The sequence below is a fragment of the Pezoporus flaviventris genome, unplaced genomic scaffold (assembly GCF_033815535.1).
Source record: "Pezoporus flaviventris isolate CSIRO_AGI_PZ_B2104156 unplaced genomic scaffold, CSIRO_AGI_Pfla_v1 ptg000066l, whole genome shotgun sequence".
In the NCBI taxonomy this organism is placed as follows: Eukaryota; Metazoa; Chordata; class Aves; order Psittaciformes; family Psittacidae; genus Pezoporus; species Pezoporus flaviventris.
This window is the reverse complement of record NW_026892614.1, coordinates 3,329,069-3,345,716: the sequence shown is the minus strand read 5'-3', so window position 1 is coordinate 3,345,716 and position 16,648 is coordinate 3,329,069. Positions and strand designations below refer to the sequence as shown.

Sequence of the window (16,648 nt, the reverse complement as noted above, 5' to 3'; positions counted from 1 at the left end):
TGGCCCGGCTCCCTGACCCGAGCTGGGGTCCATGAGGGAGGAGAGGAGGCACCTCGCTTTTCCTGTGCTGGGAGCACAAGAGGTCTGTGCACTTGCCCAGCATCTCCACGCAGACCTGCCCGTGTGCAGGGACTCCGATGCATCCAGAGCCTCCTTATTTTCTTGTTCAGATGACAAGAACATGGAACATGTTAGTGGCAAAACTTATGCTGTGGGTACCTCTGAACCAGGCCCTTTGCTCTCCCAGTCCAAGCGGTCAAGCAGAGTGTGCCCTGCACAAAACAGCAGTGGATCCTTTGAGTCTGAGGTGTTAGCTAGCGCTGGATAACTGGTCTCTAACTTGCTGAGAGTGAGATGGTGCAGGTAAAGATGGAAGGCAGTGTAATGACAGGAAACCTGCGTGGAGGCTACTACAGAGAATGGAGGGAGTTTTAGATAGCATGTTTTAGACAACAGGAACCAAAGCTTCAGCCTCTACAGAAGATTTTTTGCCAAACTCTGTGCTTTGGCGCGGTGTAAAAGAAACTAGCTAAAAGTTACAGGTTTGTGTGCAGTATGTACTGCAGATCCTGTACCTTGGTGCTGTGCCAGAGCCAGGAATCCTGGCTTGTCTTCACAGCCCTGTGAAGAGCGGTGACAATCACTGCTCTGATCTGTGCCTCAGTTTCCCAGTCTGTTAGTGGTGATAACAGTACAGCAGTGATAACAGTGCAGTGGTGATAACAGGACTGAGCTACCCTGGGGGATGATCTGTGAGTGAATTCACGTCGAGGTGTTAAAGCAGAATTAATTGGTAGCCTCTGTCGAGCGCTCAGAGATTCCACGATAGCAAGCAGCGAGTGGCGAGCCAAAGTTCCGTGTGCAGTGCAAAGCCCTCTGCGTGGCTCCAGAGGAAAGTCACACTTTGATTAAGACAAGTGCTCAGCAGTCACGTAATGTTTCCAGGTGCGCAGCAGTCCGTGTGGGCAGGGTGGAGTAGCTTCCCAGCTGCAAATGTCTTCAAGCAATATGTAAAGAGAGAAGCCAGGGCTAATGTTCTCTAGGAGACCCCCACATGTTGCATGTGACGACAGAGAAAAGGGAAAAAAACTCAAAGAAACAGAACAAAGTGGCTTGTTGCATGTAACATTTTAGTGCTGAAGTGTTTTAGCCATAAACTGGTAAGAGCTATGGAGCGTGGCTCTGGAGAGAAACCTAGAGAGTGCAAATCATCACACAAAGTCTGCAGGGAGGGTAAGATCAAGGACTGGAAGGAAGTGCCTGGAGTGAGGGGCAGGAGCAAAGAAGGGTGCAAGGGGAGGAAGGAGCACATGTAGGTCTGAGTGAGGCCTCAGAAGACCAGAACTGTTCATGGACAGGGGATGGTGCCTCTAGCATAGCAGAGTGCAGGTGATGGGAAGAAAGAGGATGCTCAGCGCTGGCAAGTCTGTTCTGCACCTGTTTGCGCAAGATTTGCTGTGTGCTATGCAGGTCACCCTGAGGAGCTGGGGTCGCCCAGTCCATGGTGGCTGTGCTGTGCCTTAGATCGGGATGCTCTGCTTGTAACCCCCTCTTCTGCACATAGCAGGTCCCTGAGGCAGCCAGGCACCCACCTCGCCCCCCATCCCCATGGCTTCTGCCACCAAAGATGGAGCCTCTCTCCCCTGAGACCGAAGCAATGTGGCAATGCTCTCAGACCTTGGCTTGTAACAGCAGTAACCTCCGAGCTGCTGACTGTTGCTCAGCAATAAACACCACTTGTGCTATTAATAAACACTATCTGTCAGCCTTGGTATTTTTAATGCCGGGACACTGTGCCCTGGCGTGTGGAGCCACTCGGAGACTGAAGGCCGGATTCAGAGACGAGTCTAAACTGGCGTAAGGCACTGCATTGAGCAGCCCTGCATCTTGCGCCTGTCACAAGGTGGAAGGTCTCTGCTGTCCTTGGTGCATTAGGCAGGATCCAAGTTCCTCCCCACAAGGAATTTCCTCTTCCACTCATTGCAATTCCAAGGTACTGAGACTCAGAGACAGCCTGTACCTGCTCTCATAGCCTGCCATAGACCTAACAGGATCTCTGGACCTGTGTAAGTCAGTGAAAATACTTCAGCTTTATCCCCATGATGTGCCAGTTCATTTAGCTGAATCAGCAAGGGAATGCTACCTACTTACACAGTGTCTTTGGACTCACAGTCCTGGTATAGGAGGTTTCAAGCTCCTCTGTGCACAGAGGTCATCAAGAAGTCCTGGTGGGATCAATGCCCCTGAGCAGGGTCCCTATGTTCTGCCCACCATGTGTCACTCCTCTTCCTGCAGCCTGGAAGAAAAATAGGAAGGGAAAGGAAAAAGAAGCGTGTATGGGTGCCAGTCTTGCTGTACTGAAGCTCCCATCTGCTTCCACCTGGCTGTGGTGCGTGCCATCCCTGCCTCGAACTGGTGTGTTCTCTGCTGGGGTTAGCCTATGCCCAGGCAGGGCCGGAGGGGGCTGGTGCCATGTCGCAAGGGCTCTGCATGGGAGAGGGTCCGAGCCGGCGGGAAGGAGCCGGCTCCACTCGCAGCCTCCAGCGCTGGCCCTGGCAGCGCAGCTCGGGTGGGAGGGGATGAGGTGGGTGCCTCCTCCTGAGCCCAGGGGCAGGGAGTGGATCCGCGGGCGCTGGGGAGCCGGGGTGGGGTGTGGGTGATGTCAGAGGGGAGCAAAGCGGCCCCGACGCCGGCGGCTGCGGGGAGCGAGGCAAGGGCAGCGCGGAGGGCTCTGGAGGGGTGGGAGGGAGGGCAGCGAGCAAACAGTGAGCTGGCCGAGCAAACAGCTGCCGGAGGGAAACAATCAGGTCCCGTTCTGGTAAAGCTCAGCAAATACTGCGTAAAACCTGCTGCTGGCAGTGGTGCTTGCCCCAGTCATCAGCTATAGCACTATCAGAGGGCAGATACAGAGCAACCTAGGGAAGCAGGTTGTGCAAGAGAAAGCTCTGGCCAGCGTGACTCAACACTCATTAGCAGTGACACACCTACGAGAAGCCCATTAAAACTGACAGGAAGAAGCTAAAGCACCTTATTTCTTCTCTTTGCTGTAAATCATCTCATTTCCCATGTGCACATCCCGGTGTCTGCAGTGATGGCAGCAGAGAGAGAAGCGCTGTGCATCATAATCCCTGGTTCTTGGAGCTCTGCAGCATTTCTGGAAGATTAGTCCACAGCCTGAAGAGCTTCCAGCATGACTGGAACCAAGTCATTATATTGGAGTGGACATGGCCAGGGAAAGGGAGGTGGGAGAACAAGGTAACAGGGATAATTCCTTACCCCATCACTTTAATCCCTTTGGATTCCCTCTGAGCCTGGCCCTAGGCCTTCTGCTTTTGCCCCTCTCTCCTGCCCCATAGCCCCTGCCAGCCCAGCTCCAGGCTCCCAGTAGCTCTTTCATCCTGATGGGCTTGTCAGCGATGCGATCCAAAGCTCATTTTTCAACCACTGCCTTGAGCTCTGGTTTCTTCAGACCCATCCACCCTGATGTGTGCGATGTCTGGCTGAAGTAGCCCAAGGATGGTACTGTCCTTGTGTGCTGTGTACAGCCCTGCACTAGGCTGGCACAGTTGTAGAGCTGCATCTGGGGGATGCCCTCAGCTTTTAGGTTGAAAGTGTGCTCCCTGAACACCATCCATCTGCCAACTTGCCCTTGCCTGTTGGCTGGTTTCTTGGACATGACCTTGGAGAAAGCACCAAACCAGAGAGAGAGTAGATTTCTATGTGTCTCGGTATAAATACCCCAACCTAGGGGAGTGGACACATGAGCAATACGCATGTCTGCAGCACACAGCCCCAGCACTGGTGTCCCTTGCTGGTACATTGCTGGGAAAATGGCTTAATTTTTCTGCTCCCAGGTAATGTACTGAACGTAGGTTTACTTTGAGGTGCTTAGTGTACAGCTCTAGGGCTGGCCTTGGAGTAAAACTCCCTTAAGTCACTTCTCCATCAGTATTTTACAAGGAGATAGCTTAATCCAGTCATCCCCTGGGTATGTTCGCATTGCATTCCAGAGGTGGGATTGCAGCTTGGTAAACACACCCTAATGAGCTTGGGTTTTGGTCTGAGTTTTAACCTAGTTTTCTGCCTGTTATTGTGGGTACCAGTAGCAGTGTGTCACTGAGGTGTCTGCATTGCAGATGCCTCCTAGGCCAAGCTCAGCTGTGTCCTGCTGCTCATACTCTCCCATTAGTCCTGAGCTAGTTTAAAGCCGGGTCAGGGATGTCTCCCCACGCATCCTCATGATTTTGGACTACTGTTTTGGCACATCCCTGTCAAAATCCCGCTACATCTTCCAGTCTGGAACCACCACAAGTGCTCCCCTTCTGCTCTGCTGCTTCCAATACATGCATGAGCTCTTGGGCTTGCTGGCTGGGACCAAGGTGCACAGATCTCCTGCAATTTGGAAGAAGGGATCTCACTGGAAAGGCAGGAGCTCAGAAAGGTCTGCTGTGTGCTGTAGCAGGGATGGATGGTCCCAGCTCTCTGCCACGAAGGTGGCTTTGCTGTTCTAGACAATTATCTGCCACAAAGGACACAGGACATCGTGTTCCATCCTTCGTCCCTGTACCTCTCTCTCCTGGCCTCCTGATGCCCTCAGCAAGTCTTTAGGAGGGGTCTGCTCTCTCAGGGACATCATCCTAGGCCCACTGTCTTTTGTTGGATTTAGATTAGGTTTCTTTCTGCTTTCTTTTCCCTCTGTTGACACACAGAAGAGTGATACCCCCACAGGGGAGGGTCCGGACGTGCTCCAAATGATGTCAGCTTTGATTTATTATTGTTTAATATCATGTTGCTTACTGTTGCCATTGTGTGGAGTCAGTTCAGTTTGGGAAAGGCTGCTCTTCTTTGGACGGGACAGATGGTCTGAAAATTAGTTTTTTCCCTTGCCTACCTAAATATCCCAAGCAGGCTGATCTGTCATCAGAGCTTAGCTTTGGCAACAGCTTTCCTCGGCAGAAGTGAAGGGGGAGAAGGTGGGGATAAAGAGGAGAACAAGAGGGGGATGAGTGCGCTCTACCAGAGTTGAGGTTTCTCAGTTCATCTCTTCATCTCCCCTCTGCAGAGCCTCCTTCCACTCCTGCCGGTTTCCCAGTGGTCTAATTCAGAGCTGCTTCTGGGATGGGGCCAGTGCCAGACACTGCGGGGAAGAGGGGCAGGAAATGTGGATGCAGGTAATTACGAAACAACCTGCTCAGATGTGTCATTTTGTCTTAATCCCTGTCAGTCAGGGCAGGCTTGTATCCCGCAGCAAGAGGGCTTACATCTTTTATGTTTTAATTCTATCTCATGTAGCTCTGAATGTTCTTTTTTATCCATTGAAACATCTGATCCTTTCGTGCTTCCTGCAAAGCTCTTGGCCTCCTTGATGACAATGATTTCCATCTGTGCTCTCCCTCAGATCATTTCCAGGTTCCTTTTGGTGAGCCTGTGGGTTGGTGGGGATCTGAGCTCCTGTTTTGTGAATGAGCTCAAGGCCTTGCTGGGAAGATTGCTTGAGCTCTCGCTGCCTCACAAGCTCCACAAAGCTCAGCTCCCTGTCCTGCAGTTGATAGGACTGTGACAGTGTGGGTCCTGGTCAGTGCACATGGGTCCTGGCCAGTGTAAACGGGTCCTGTTGTGCTTCTTGCCAAAGTCACAATCCAAGCTGCTGGGCTGTTCAGAGCAGGGAGAAAGAACTCCAGGCAGGAGGAGAGGAAGGGAAGATGCCCAGAACCCACATGCTGAAGCCAGCTTCAGTTTCAGTCTTAGCAGGGACATTACCTGACACACACTTTACTCCTTGTATGCCCGCTGGGCAGACAAAGAACACTACATTTGTTGCCACTACTACTTTTAGTACGCAGCTCTCAAATGCAGAGACCTATATAATCTCAAAATGTTTGCTTATTTTGTTTGGCCTGAATCCTAGAGGACATAACTGTGGGTTTCCGAATATTTAAGGCCAATGTGTTATTTATAAGCCATGTCGGAAACATCCTGAGCATGTGGATTTTTAGTGAGGAGAGTCTGGGTTTGGTATGTCCGCACACCTCGGGTTTGCCATTCTGCAGCGCTGTCTGTGGTGATTGCATTTGAGGTTAGCAATGTCTGTAGCTGTGGTAGTCTCATGACATTCTCTTCTTAATGTCTTCAAATCTACTGGCAAACAGCAATGAAATAATAAGGCAGGTAGTGAAGGACTGAGGGAGATGTTGTGTGCTTGTGGATTCCTTGCAGTGCCCCCATTTAAACTCCTAGCAGCCATCACACCCCTCCTCTCAACTCTTCTTCGTCCTTCAACAGAGCCCTTACCCTTTCCTTCCAAGATGGTGACCACCACCCTTGGCACAGCACCCCAACCTGCAGCCCCCTCCTCAGGGAGAAGCAGGAGACAGAGAATTGAGCCTCCTCCTCTGAGTACTGCTCTGTCCACCCATCGCTCATGGTGTTTAAATGGAGCTCATCTCCGTGCTGGCTGCCCATGGCATCCCTCCTCAGCAGCCATTTCTCTGGGATACACAGTCCCTGCCAGTACAACTGCCCGGCAGTTAGTTAGAGCCTGAGTGGCTCCTGGGCCCACATTTTCCTTCTGCAGGAGCAGTTAGGCTGCACTGAGGCTGTCTTCAGTAGGCTGATGTTATCTCCACTGTGACGCAGGCGAGCAGCCCTAAGCCCTTGTAATAACCATGCCAGGGTCACTCTCTCCCTGCTGCCTGTGTCCCTCTACCTGTGAGATAGGCTGAGCTCCAGGATTCTTCATGCTGTCTTTAGCCAACAGGCAAAGCCTTTCCTTTAGCAGCACCGAAGCTTGAGAAAGCCTCTGCTCTGTGACTGAAGCAAGCCCACAAGGCTTTTCAGAGGGGAGATGCTTCCTGCAGGTCCTGCAGAAGCCATGCTTTGCTGGCATGCTAAGGTCAGGGGACCTCGGCTGGGGACTGGTTCTCCAGTGGGGAGCCTTGGCCTTCCAACCAAACCACAGAAGGTCTGAGATTTTGCTGCCTGCTACTTGAGACAAGATAAAAGCTTGCGTCAGGGACACTGGCTCCTGCTGACACCACCATACCCAGCGGTCCTGCTCTGCTGGGAGTTGTGTCTAGGAGTGTTCCCAGCCACCCCGAGTCACTGCCCAGGAAGAAGCGATCTCTACCCAGGAAAGCTTTTACCTAATTAGACAAGGCAGATAGGGAAGGAGACCGAAAGAAGGAAGTGGCAAAAGGCTTGCCCAGGGCCACGTGTTGGGTGAGGTATAGCATCGGGATGTGAAGCCAGGTCTCGTGGTGTTTGCATTATGGATACATGTCAGCTCCATGGCAGGGCTCTGGCACAGCATGATACTGGACCTGTCCCAGGGTCAGGGACCCTCCAGCCCACCCTTCCTCTTCATCCCTGGACTGCAGGAGGGAGCTTTCCTCTCCTGGCACGGACGACAGCTCATCAGGAAAAGCCTGTCCTAGCTGGGGGCATGGGTGGGAGAACAGGAAGGTGGGCATAGGCCAGAAAGCAGGCCTGGAGAGCAGACAAAGGTTGGTGGCACTGTCTGCGGTGGGTGCTGACACCACTGAAGCCAGGGGCAGGCAGGTGTCGCTGATGCTGGTGATAAACATGAAGCCATGGCAGTGATGTGGTGACACATTCCTGTGTACCTGCGGGTGGGTTCCCCTTGTCCAGAGAGACCACAACATCAGTCACTAAACCTGGGGAGGTTGTGGTATCTGATTCTGCATCAGTCACTGGAGGAAGAAGACCATGGGTCAGGCTCCACACAGGGCACCAGTCCCCCTGTACTCTGTTCCTGACTAATGTAGAATTTGCCATGGGGCAAAGGGCCTGGACTGGCACAAAACCTACCCCTGGATATGTGCCTTGCCTTGAGTGTGGCTCCAAAGTAAAATTAAACCAGGCTACCTACACTTCTCTGTCTGCTGCAGGACACATTCTCATAGGTCAGTGAGACCCCTCAGCTCTGCCCTGATCTCACACTGACCAAGGCTTTATCCCGTATCATCCAGTTTTGCTGCACAGCTGAGGGCTTTGAGTGACAGGACATACAAATGAGACCAGTCCAGGCTGGGGCCCTTCTTGCTGAGCTATTCCATTCTGCTACCCACGATTATTTGGGGTACATCAAGATCTTTAGTTATACATCCTGGCAGAACGCTATATCTTATGGTGATTACAAGTTCTTTAAACAGAAAAAAGCCAAGGTCTTGCAAAGGAGGGGAAGGACAAGGGTGAAAGAAAATGGCCCTGAACTGTGAGAAACCAAAGTGGAAGAAGGATCCTGATTTCAGCTGTTTCAGCAGTTTCCTCTAGATACCAGCAGCCATCTGGGAGCTGTTGCTGCTCCCCAGAGCTCCTGAAGCATGAAGGGGAGAAGAGATAAGTTAGGAGCAATGCGCTTCCAGTGAGCTGGGAGGACCATGGCTTACTGGGCTTTAGGTTCAGCCTGGTTTGCAAGCCATTTTAGTGTATGTGTGCTCACATGCTATTTCCCACAGGATCACATTAGTGGGACTAGTTTTGCCCCCTTCAGCTATTTCTGCTCTTGGGGACCACCTGGCATTTTGTTCATGGGCTTTGTTCATTGAGGAAAGTCAGCTGGGGCAAGCAAGGTGGTGTTTCACCTTTCTCCCTGATTAGAAGAGCCAGTCCCATGCAATTAAGCAGCTTAGCTCAAGGCAACAGAAGCCATTATCACTGGGCTCCTCTGCTCTGCTTGAACTGTTATCCACGCTAAAAATGTCAGAAAAAGAAAACATTTCCCTCTCTGCCCGGCGCCTCCCTGGCGCTGTCTGAGTGGCAGGTGCATATCTGAGATACCTCTATGTGCATCTATCTGATCACCCTCTCTCCCCACTTCAGGCTGTCTCATTTGAGGTGGGGTGGGAGTCAGTCTCGTGAGAGAGCAGGAACACCTGGGCAGGCGTGACTCTCAGCCCTCCTTGGGGTAAGACTCTTTGGTTTGGCAACCTTCCTACCTCGCACAGAGCAAGCTCGTCCTGGCTCCTGAAGGCTCTGAGCAAAACTCTCCACCTGTCCCTTAGGAAACAGCAAAGCTTGAGAAGAAGGCCTTCTCTGAGTGTCTTGGTGCTTCTCCATCCTTCTTCTTCACTGTGCCTGCACCGGATGAGAGGGCATGCCTGGGGAAGGCATATGAAACAGCCCACTTTTGGGGTAATCCTATGACTTTTTATCTGAGCCTGATCTTGACATGTATTGCAGGGTTGGGAGGAATTTTGCAGGTAAGCATAAATATTTTAAGGATTATTTTCTTCTGGTTACAAATGTTCATGCTGCAGTCCTACCCTCCCATATCTGGGCAAAAATGTGTAACATTCAAAGAAAAACACGCGCACAAGCATACATGTACGTACACATATAACAAGTGCAATGAACAGAGCTGATCCCTATACCTAGCCCCAACCACAACTGATGCCTGGGGGCAGAATATATTCACTCCTGTCCAAAACCACAGTCCACCTCTTCCTTCACAGCCGGTCCCTGTTGATTCCCTACCTATTTACCCAGATGGCACTAAGCATTGCTCTTTTACTCAGACAGGTTTCCCAGTCATAACTCATTGTGGGTTTTCACATTCAGGTGCTCTTATCACCCACTCATTAGTGTAGACAATTAAAGGTCCTCAGTGTCCATTGGCAACAGCCATAGACAAGCAATAAAACAATAGCAATAGAAACAGTGATAGCCATGTTATGGTCTAGTGGTTGCTTCCAGCTATTTGGCCTAAGAAGGTGTCCCAGGCTCTCTGGGTAGCCCTGAAAGAGTATAACACTTCCATAGCACTTTGAACGCTGCTTTTGCTGTGTTTGTGGCCCTGAAGAAAGTGTTGGTGTATATCATACCAGCTGGAACATGTGCTGCTTAGGGGAACAGGACAGCAGAGCTAAAGAGTCAGGGCATGGAGGACAGAATCTGAACCAATGGGGGAAAGAGTAGGGAAATCTGTGGAGGTAATGGAAGCTGAAGCATATACTTTCCAACAACACAGACTACTGTGGACATAATTGAGCTGTGTGGAGAGACCTTTCTTTTTTGTTTAGGAGACAAGTCTCATACTGTCATCCTGACTAGGAGTACATCAGAATGAACTGCTTTGGCCCCAAGGTGAGCAGCAGTGCAGAATTAGGTAAGAATATGAGCTTTCATACATATAAAAGACCTTCTATTAGAATTGAAGATCTTAGCCTCTTTCCTTGAAGAGATTACATGGGATTTAAGAGCAAAGCTGCAGAAATGAGCAACAGTATTGTTGTCAAATGGGGAAGGCTCTTCTGGGCAGGAAAGAGAACTTTCTGGTAGGCTAGATAACTATCTGCAGGAGCAAATGTCCATCACAAGCCTTCCTACACATGAGGGCATTTCTTCAAAGCCACTTTCTCTGGCTGTGATACCTGGTGAGCAAAATAAACTACTTGCATTATCTGTGTACTTCTGCCTGTGGGAGAGGAATGAGGAAAGAAGGCGTCCCATAGGGCAGATGTTAGTCAGACTGCCTCAGGTGCTACTAGGAGGTCTTCAGATAGATACCACCTCGAATTGTTCAGGTAAGGAAGGGAGCAGCTCCCAGGTTTGCATTTCTCTGGGCTGGAGTTCACAGCTGCTGGTGTGGAGTCTGGCATCGGGGTCAGCAAAGCATCAGAAATGGGAGAGATGTCTGGTCCTAGGAAAATGACACATGAATGGAGGCAGAGAAAGGAGGTCCTCTTCCTGTGAAGTGGTGTCAGGAGAGGGCTTCTTTTCTCGCTATAGCAGGTGGTACGTCACCCTGAGACAATGACGGACTCATTTCTGAAGATGTTTGTCCCAGTGCTCCTGCAGACACAAATATTCCCCCCAATGCTTTTACAACACAGAGAGGAAAGTGACTTCATAGCATTCCTTTTCTGTTTCTCTGGCATGTGCATTCTAAACATAGATCTAAAAATCAGAAAGCACCAGGAGAATTATGGGTTTCTACACCCTATTGTGCTTTATAATAATTATAATTATTGTAAATACGGCCCAGACACTGTAATTTTCTGCTCTCCATTGGGTCTTTCTTTTTCATTTTCTTCTTCTTTTTATGACTGTTTTCTAAGAAAGTTTTCGTATGTCACCTTATAGATGGTAAATGGCAGAGTCAGCTCTTAAAATAAAAGGAGAGGAGTGGCTTAGGGGGTTGGAGAGGTGGATGAGAAGAGAGTAAGGAGAGAGAAATTACATGTAGTCTGTGGTGAGGGCACCAGTGGGGACAATCAGGAGATCTGGTGTGTACCTAATCTGATACTGACCTGCTGTGTTGTGATAGGCTCCGTATTTGTACCATCTTTTGTATTTTTGATTGGGGGGGGGGGGGTGTCTTCTATCTCAGTTCTTGGCTCAGCTGATCTTACATTTAGAGATGCTGAGCACATCTCATGTGCAATATCTGGTTGAAGTTATTCCAAGAAGATAGGGTATAGATATTTGACTAGGTGGCATTTCTGTGTCATTGTTCAGGTATAGTCACGAAAACCTGGTTTACACTATGGGTATATACACAGGACCAGGTATAGACTCTGCTCCTGTGCCTTATGAGTGATCAGAGCAGAGGTATGACTGAGATGTATCCTCCTGCCCAGGCAACTTGGTCTTATTCCTGTGGACGTTAAGGCATGAGCAGAGTGGAGAGAGACTGAGAACCAAGTATATCCAGGTTTTGTCCCAGTGGGAGATCAGGATGAGGCCAGGATATGGACTTCGATAAAGTGGGAAATGCTCCTACACCTTGGAGAACAGACACAGCCAATGCCATCTGGAGCTTTGCACAGGAGTATCGAGGTAAGGAAAGATGCAGTAAACAGCATCAGGGAAAACAAAAGATACCCTGAAGTCAGGCAAGAGAGTTTACATTTAAGTCAGACTGAATTTAGAGAAATAATTAGAAAGAAAGTGGAAAAAGTTAGGGTAAGGATGAGTAAGACCTGGTGAAAGATGTGGGGGATATGGTTCAATGGATAGTAGAAAACCAGCGAAAATATCTATGTGATGTAGAGAAGAGGAAAGCAGAAAACAGGCAAAGGAGAAGTCACCTGGAAAGGGACTCACTGTTTTTGTAGACTGAGTTGAAACACCACCACTAGAAACGCAGCAGAGATTCAGATTGAACTGCAATTAATTTATCCAGCTTTTGACCAAACAGGGTAGTTGAGTAGTCCGTCTCTGAGAGCTCAGGCTTCCTCCTCGTCTCAGGAATCTCCCCTGGAGACTTCCAAAGCAAACAGAAGAGCAGAAAGCTGCTCTCCACCACATGACCAGGGGAATCCTGGGTTTATATAATTTCAAAACAAATGGAGGCATCTTTCTGTGTGACATCCCACAGAGAGTGTAGGGTTTAAAGTGTGGACTCAGGGCTTGAGAGATGCAGGTATTATTCTGCCAGTGAAAAGGGAAGTAGATACTGTAGCTGGTGATGGGACTTAGGATTTTTGGCTTCTAGTTCGAGGCTTGGGAAGTGACTGTAGCCTGGAATAGAAAAGTGGGTTAGTGGAGTTTAATTCCTGCCTTTCCCACTGTCCTAAAGAAACCTACTGAATCACTCTTTTAGCACAGCAACACCAATTAATTGCCTCACAGAGGGTTTCCCTGATGCTGAAGTTGCTGTCTACAAAGTGCCCAGAGGTCTGCTGGCGAAAGGTGATTTGAAGGAACAATTATTATCCTTGTAGCATATGGGGCAAGAACTTCTTGCAAGGTTTGTGTATTTGCCTCCAGCCATCCATAAATACATTGCTATTGCAGGCAATACAATCGGCTGAGCAGAGCCCTGTGCATTAAAAGGAACAGTTGCTGTAGTATTTGGAAATAAGTCAAATCTTCTGCTATCTGCATTTCTTACAAATACCACAGATTCCTTACGTATGTGCCTCCACCATTCCAAGCTGTTGCTTTGACTTGCTAATAGGTCTCTGTTGTAAAAGAACCATGTGTGCTGCTTTTTTCTTTATGGAGCTAACACTCAGGTGTTACTTCATGCCCAGCAAGACAGCAAGAACATGGAGGCTGCTAGATTCCAGATGGGAAAGTCTGCAAAGACCCTGGAGAGAAAACTGCCAGCCAGGTATTTATGAAAAGGAGGTGATCTGGTTTGATTCAAGAATGTACTACAAGCTAGATACTTATCTAACTTGTAAATTGACAGCTTCATTTAAGTAATTGAAGCTATGCTGATTTATAACTACTGAGGATTTGGCCAAGTTTATATAGATAACTCTAAATAAACCCCTTTCACGACAGCAAGAATTTGTACCAAAAGATAAATCTTGATGAGCTATAGATCCTTGCCAATAGTCTTCTAAATTCTGCTCTTTCTTGTCACTGTGAAGAGCGTACAGAGCTTTCGTGATCCAGGTTCAGCCAACTCACTTTCCACTCCTCTCAACTTTGCTGATGCAACTCCTCCAGCCTGTGCTGAGTCAGTGATGACAATTAAAACCAAATAGCTAACGTAAAGAGACGAGCAGCCCCACAGGCGGCTCTTTCAGGTGGGAGCAAATGTACAGAGCTAGAGTTATGTGCCAAATTCTAGCTTAACTCATGAAGAAATATATAGCAATGGAGTGGGATTGCTAAACCTTGCGCTCTCAAGCTGAGCTTGACTAACTGGGCTTTATCTTGCTCAGCAGTCACCAGGACTTGTGGAAGAGAAGACTGGCAGAAATGTTATTATTGGTACCGAGCAAGAATTAAGCAGAAATTGGACTAAAAGTGCCTGAGGATCCCTGTGGGCAATAAGAGGTCAGGATTTAGCCACTCAGATAGCAACCATTCTTTGTGGGCCCAGATCACCTTCCCCGCAGACCTGCTCGTGCTGTAGCAGCAACACTCAGTGGCTGTTTCCCCAGCAGTGGGTGGAGAATGGCCGATACGTTACCCACTGCACTTCACTGTAAGATTGCCAGAGGGCTGTGTGGCACCTGCTGCTCTTCTCTGGGCCCTGGGCATTGGTTTTGTAAGACTCAACATGGACCCTGGGCTCCAGGGCTATGTATGACGCTGAGAGGACTCAGAAAGGGGAGAGCGTGAGGATCTCCAGAGTAGGCAGCTGGCAGTTTAATTTCAGCATGGGTAGGTACAAGGTAATGCAACATGAAAGATCAATTTAAACTACTTATGTAACATGACAGGCCCTAAATTAATTATTTCTTACTCAGGAAAACATCAAGGTCCTTTTAAGGCTCCTTGAGCAACAGTGATTGCAATAGCAAGCTAACGCTGAAAAGGTTGCATTATAATACCTTCCTATGAACCGAAATGATGCCTACATTTGAAAAGATGTGCACAGATTTTGTCACTTTTCTCAAAGACATATCAGAAATAGAAGATATCTAAAGATAGATGATCCAAATTATTAGAGGACCTAGGAGAATTTCACGAAGAAAAGATTAGGATCATTAATTTAGTGAGAGGGATGTGACAGAGGTATGAAAAGAACAATGGCAGGAAGAAGGCATACAAGACCCTGCTATTTAACCTCTTTAAAATACCAGAATGAGAAAGAAAAAGCTCAGGACTTAAAATACTGCACCTGCAATACTAATAAACAAACATGCTGTGTTACTCAGTATGTAACCTGTGGAATTCACTGTTTGAAAATATGACTGGGGCCAAGAGCTTGGGAAGACATTACTTTCACATTTTCCATACAGGAGCAATAAAAATATCATCCACCCCTACGCCAGCTGGGATAAAAACCTACATGGGATATAAATCTTCATCTCGCACGACAGTAATTGCTGCGAGCTAGACAAGGAAGCCTATTGCATAACTGTCCACTATGAGGGTTTTACTACCTCCCATGAAGCATGTGCTGTTGGCTCCTAGCGGAGATGGGCTGCTGGGAGGGACACTGCCGTTTTCCCTTGCCATCCCTCCCATCTCCATGTGGAGCAGGTCCTTTAGCTGTGCCAGGGACCTCTGCAGTGGTGAGTGGGACAGACCACCCTCCTCGATGCTCTCAGAAGAGAGGGTGTATTTGGTGGTGGTGTTCTGGTGAGTTCGCTGAAATGAGACATGCCTCTGGCCTTGGGACGTGTGAAAGCTGGTAGTCATTCATCTGGCTCCCTGCAGGAGCAAAATCCAGGGGTAGGAGTCAGCAGCAGGGAAGACGCCCATCTGGTGCAGACATCGGCGTTCCCCTCGAGACAAAGATTTTTGGGTGAATCACTGCCGCTGGGAGCCGCTGCGATCAGAAAGCATGAAGCAGTTCCCTTAGGCAGCTATCGCCCAGCTGGGGAATTGGTTTGGAGAAGAGGGCTGAAAGTCTGGATTTGACCCCAGATTTGATACAGAGCTGGTGCAGAGATTCAGAGTCTGGTGTTTGAAGTTGGTGCCCAACCCAGAGTTAGGGGGACTAAATTCAGGGGTGGTTGCCTCTGGAAAGGCTGCATCAAAATGTGAACCCGACGGGAAAGAAGTGCTGTCTCCTTGCCAAAAGATGCTTTATTGCTATTCATCTGCAGCATGGTTAGGTGCCAGCCAAGACTGGGACTCTGCTGCTTGAGGCAATGTTCATTCAGAGCAGCAGATATGAATCTCACAGATGTGGCTATTTCAGTGTCTAGAAGCGATGAGGAGCTGGGGAAACACCAAGGCCATGGGTTGTCCTAACATGCCAAAAAATTGGGCCAGTGATGTAAGTTCTTCTTAGCCTGTTAATTTTCAGGGTGAGGCCCTCAACTTTTCCCTGGGAAGAGGAATTCTGAAAGATATTTGCAAGTCAAATCAGTATTTTTTTGGACTTTCCTTACAAAATGGATTCTCAGAGAGTTTCCAGTTTGGGATCTTGGGTTTTGCATTTTGTATTTCATTCACATTTCAGAATTTCAAAACATCAGCTAAAAATTCTAATTCATGCCCTTTTCATGTTTTACAATGATTGCTGCCTGTTTTAGGATAAAGTTTTAGTGTAGAATATATGGCAAGAGGTTTGAAGCCTTCCATTCTGCTATTTTTAAACCCAATTAAGGGCAGCTGTTATACAGTACTAATTAAAAAATTCTTATCTTTCTCTACAGATCAAAGCGACCTTTGTTTGTTTTGCAATGAAACAGTCTGACAAAAAGTCAAACACAGAAAGTGTCAAACTGCTTCATTACAAAACAAACAGGAGACACTTTGATCTGTGAAAAAAGATAAGGTGTTTAAATTAGTAATAAATAACAGCTGCCCATCATGATTTAAGGAAGGAAATAAAACTCCAATATTTCAAGTCTTTCATATGGGGATGTGCAAGCTGAGAAGCTCTCATGCAGTTAAAAGCTTTACCATGAAAACTGGGATAAAATTTTGAATTTTATATATTTATGAAGATGTATTTCTCAACCCAGAGCAAAGATGATGCCCATACTGATATATTTTGCCAGAGGAAATTTCCACTGACATCAATATCTGGTTATTAAAAACAATGCTTTTAATCACAACATACTTTAGGATGAAAAGCTGTGTTTAAAAGCATTCCAGCCTGCTCTGCCTGCAGACACTGGTTTCAGCTGTGGCCCTTCTAGGTGTGGTATGGAGACAAATATCAACCTGATCTATTTGAAGATGCTCCTGTTCATTGCAGGGGGGTTAGACTAGATGACCTTTGAAGGTCCCTTCAAACCCAAACTATTCTGTGATTCTATAATGC

The 16,648-nt window shown here is 48.2% G+C and overlaps 1 long non-coding RNA gene across 3 annotated transcripts; it reads left to right on the top strand.

Moving 5' to 3' along the window:
• The first annotated feature begins 591 nt into the window (after window positions 1–591).
• Window positions 592–15,828, top strand: LOC133278343 (uncharacterized). Of its 3 annotated transcripts, none has more exons than XR_009746532.1 (5): window positions 592–2,584; window positions 5,063–5,171; window positions 12,999–13,078; window positions 13,641–13,755; window positions 15,088–15,828. It is a non-coding gene; the product is annotated as an uncharacterized LOC133278343 (long non-coding RNA). The 3 variants fall into 3 exon arrangements; XR_009746531.1 differs by having other exon boundaries at window positions 594–2,584; window positions 12,970–13,078; XR_009746533.1 differs by lacking the exon at window positions 12,999–13,078 and having other exon boundaries at window positions 612–2,584.
• The last annotated feature ends 820 nt before the right edge of the window (window positions 15,829–16,648 follow it).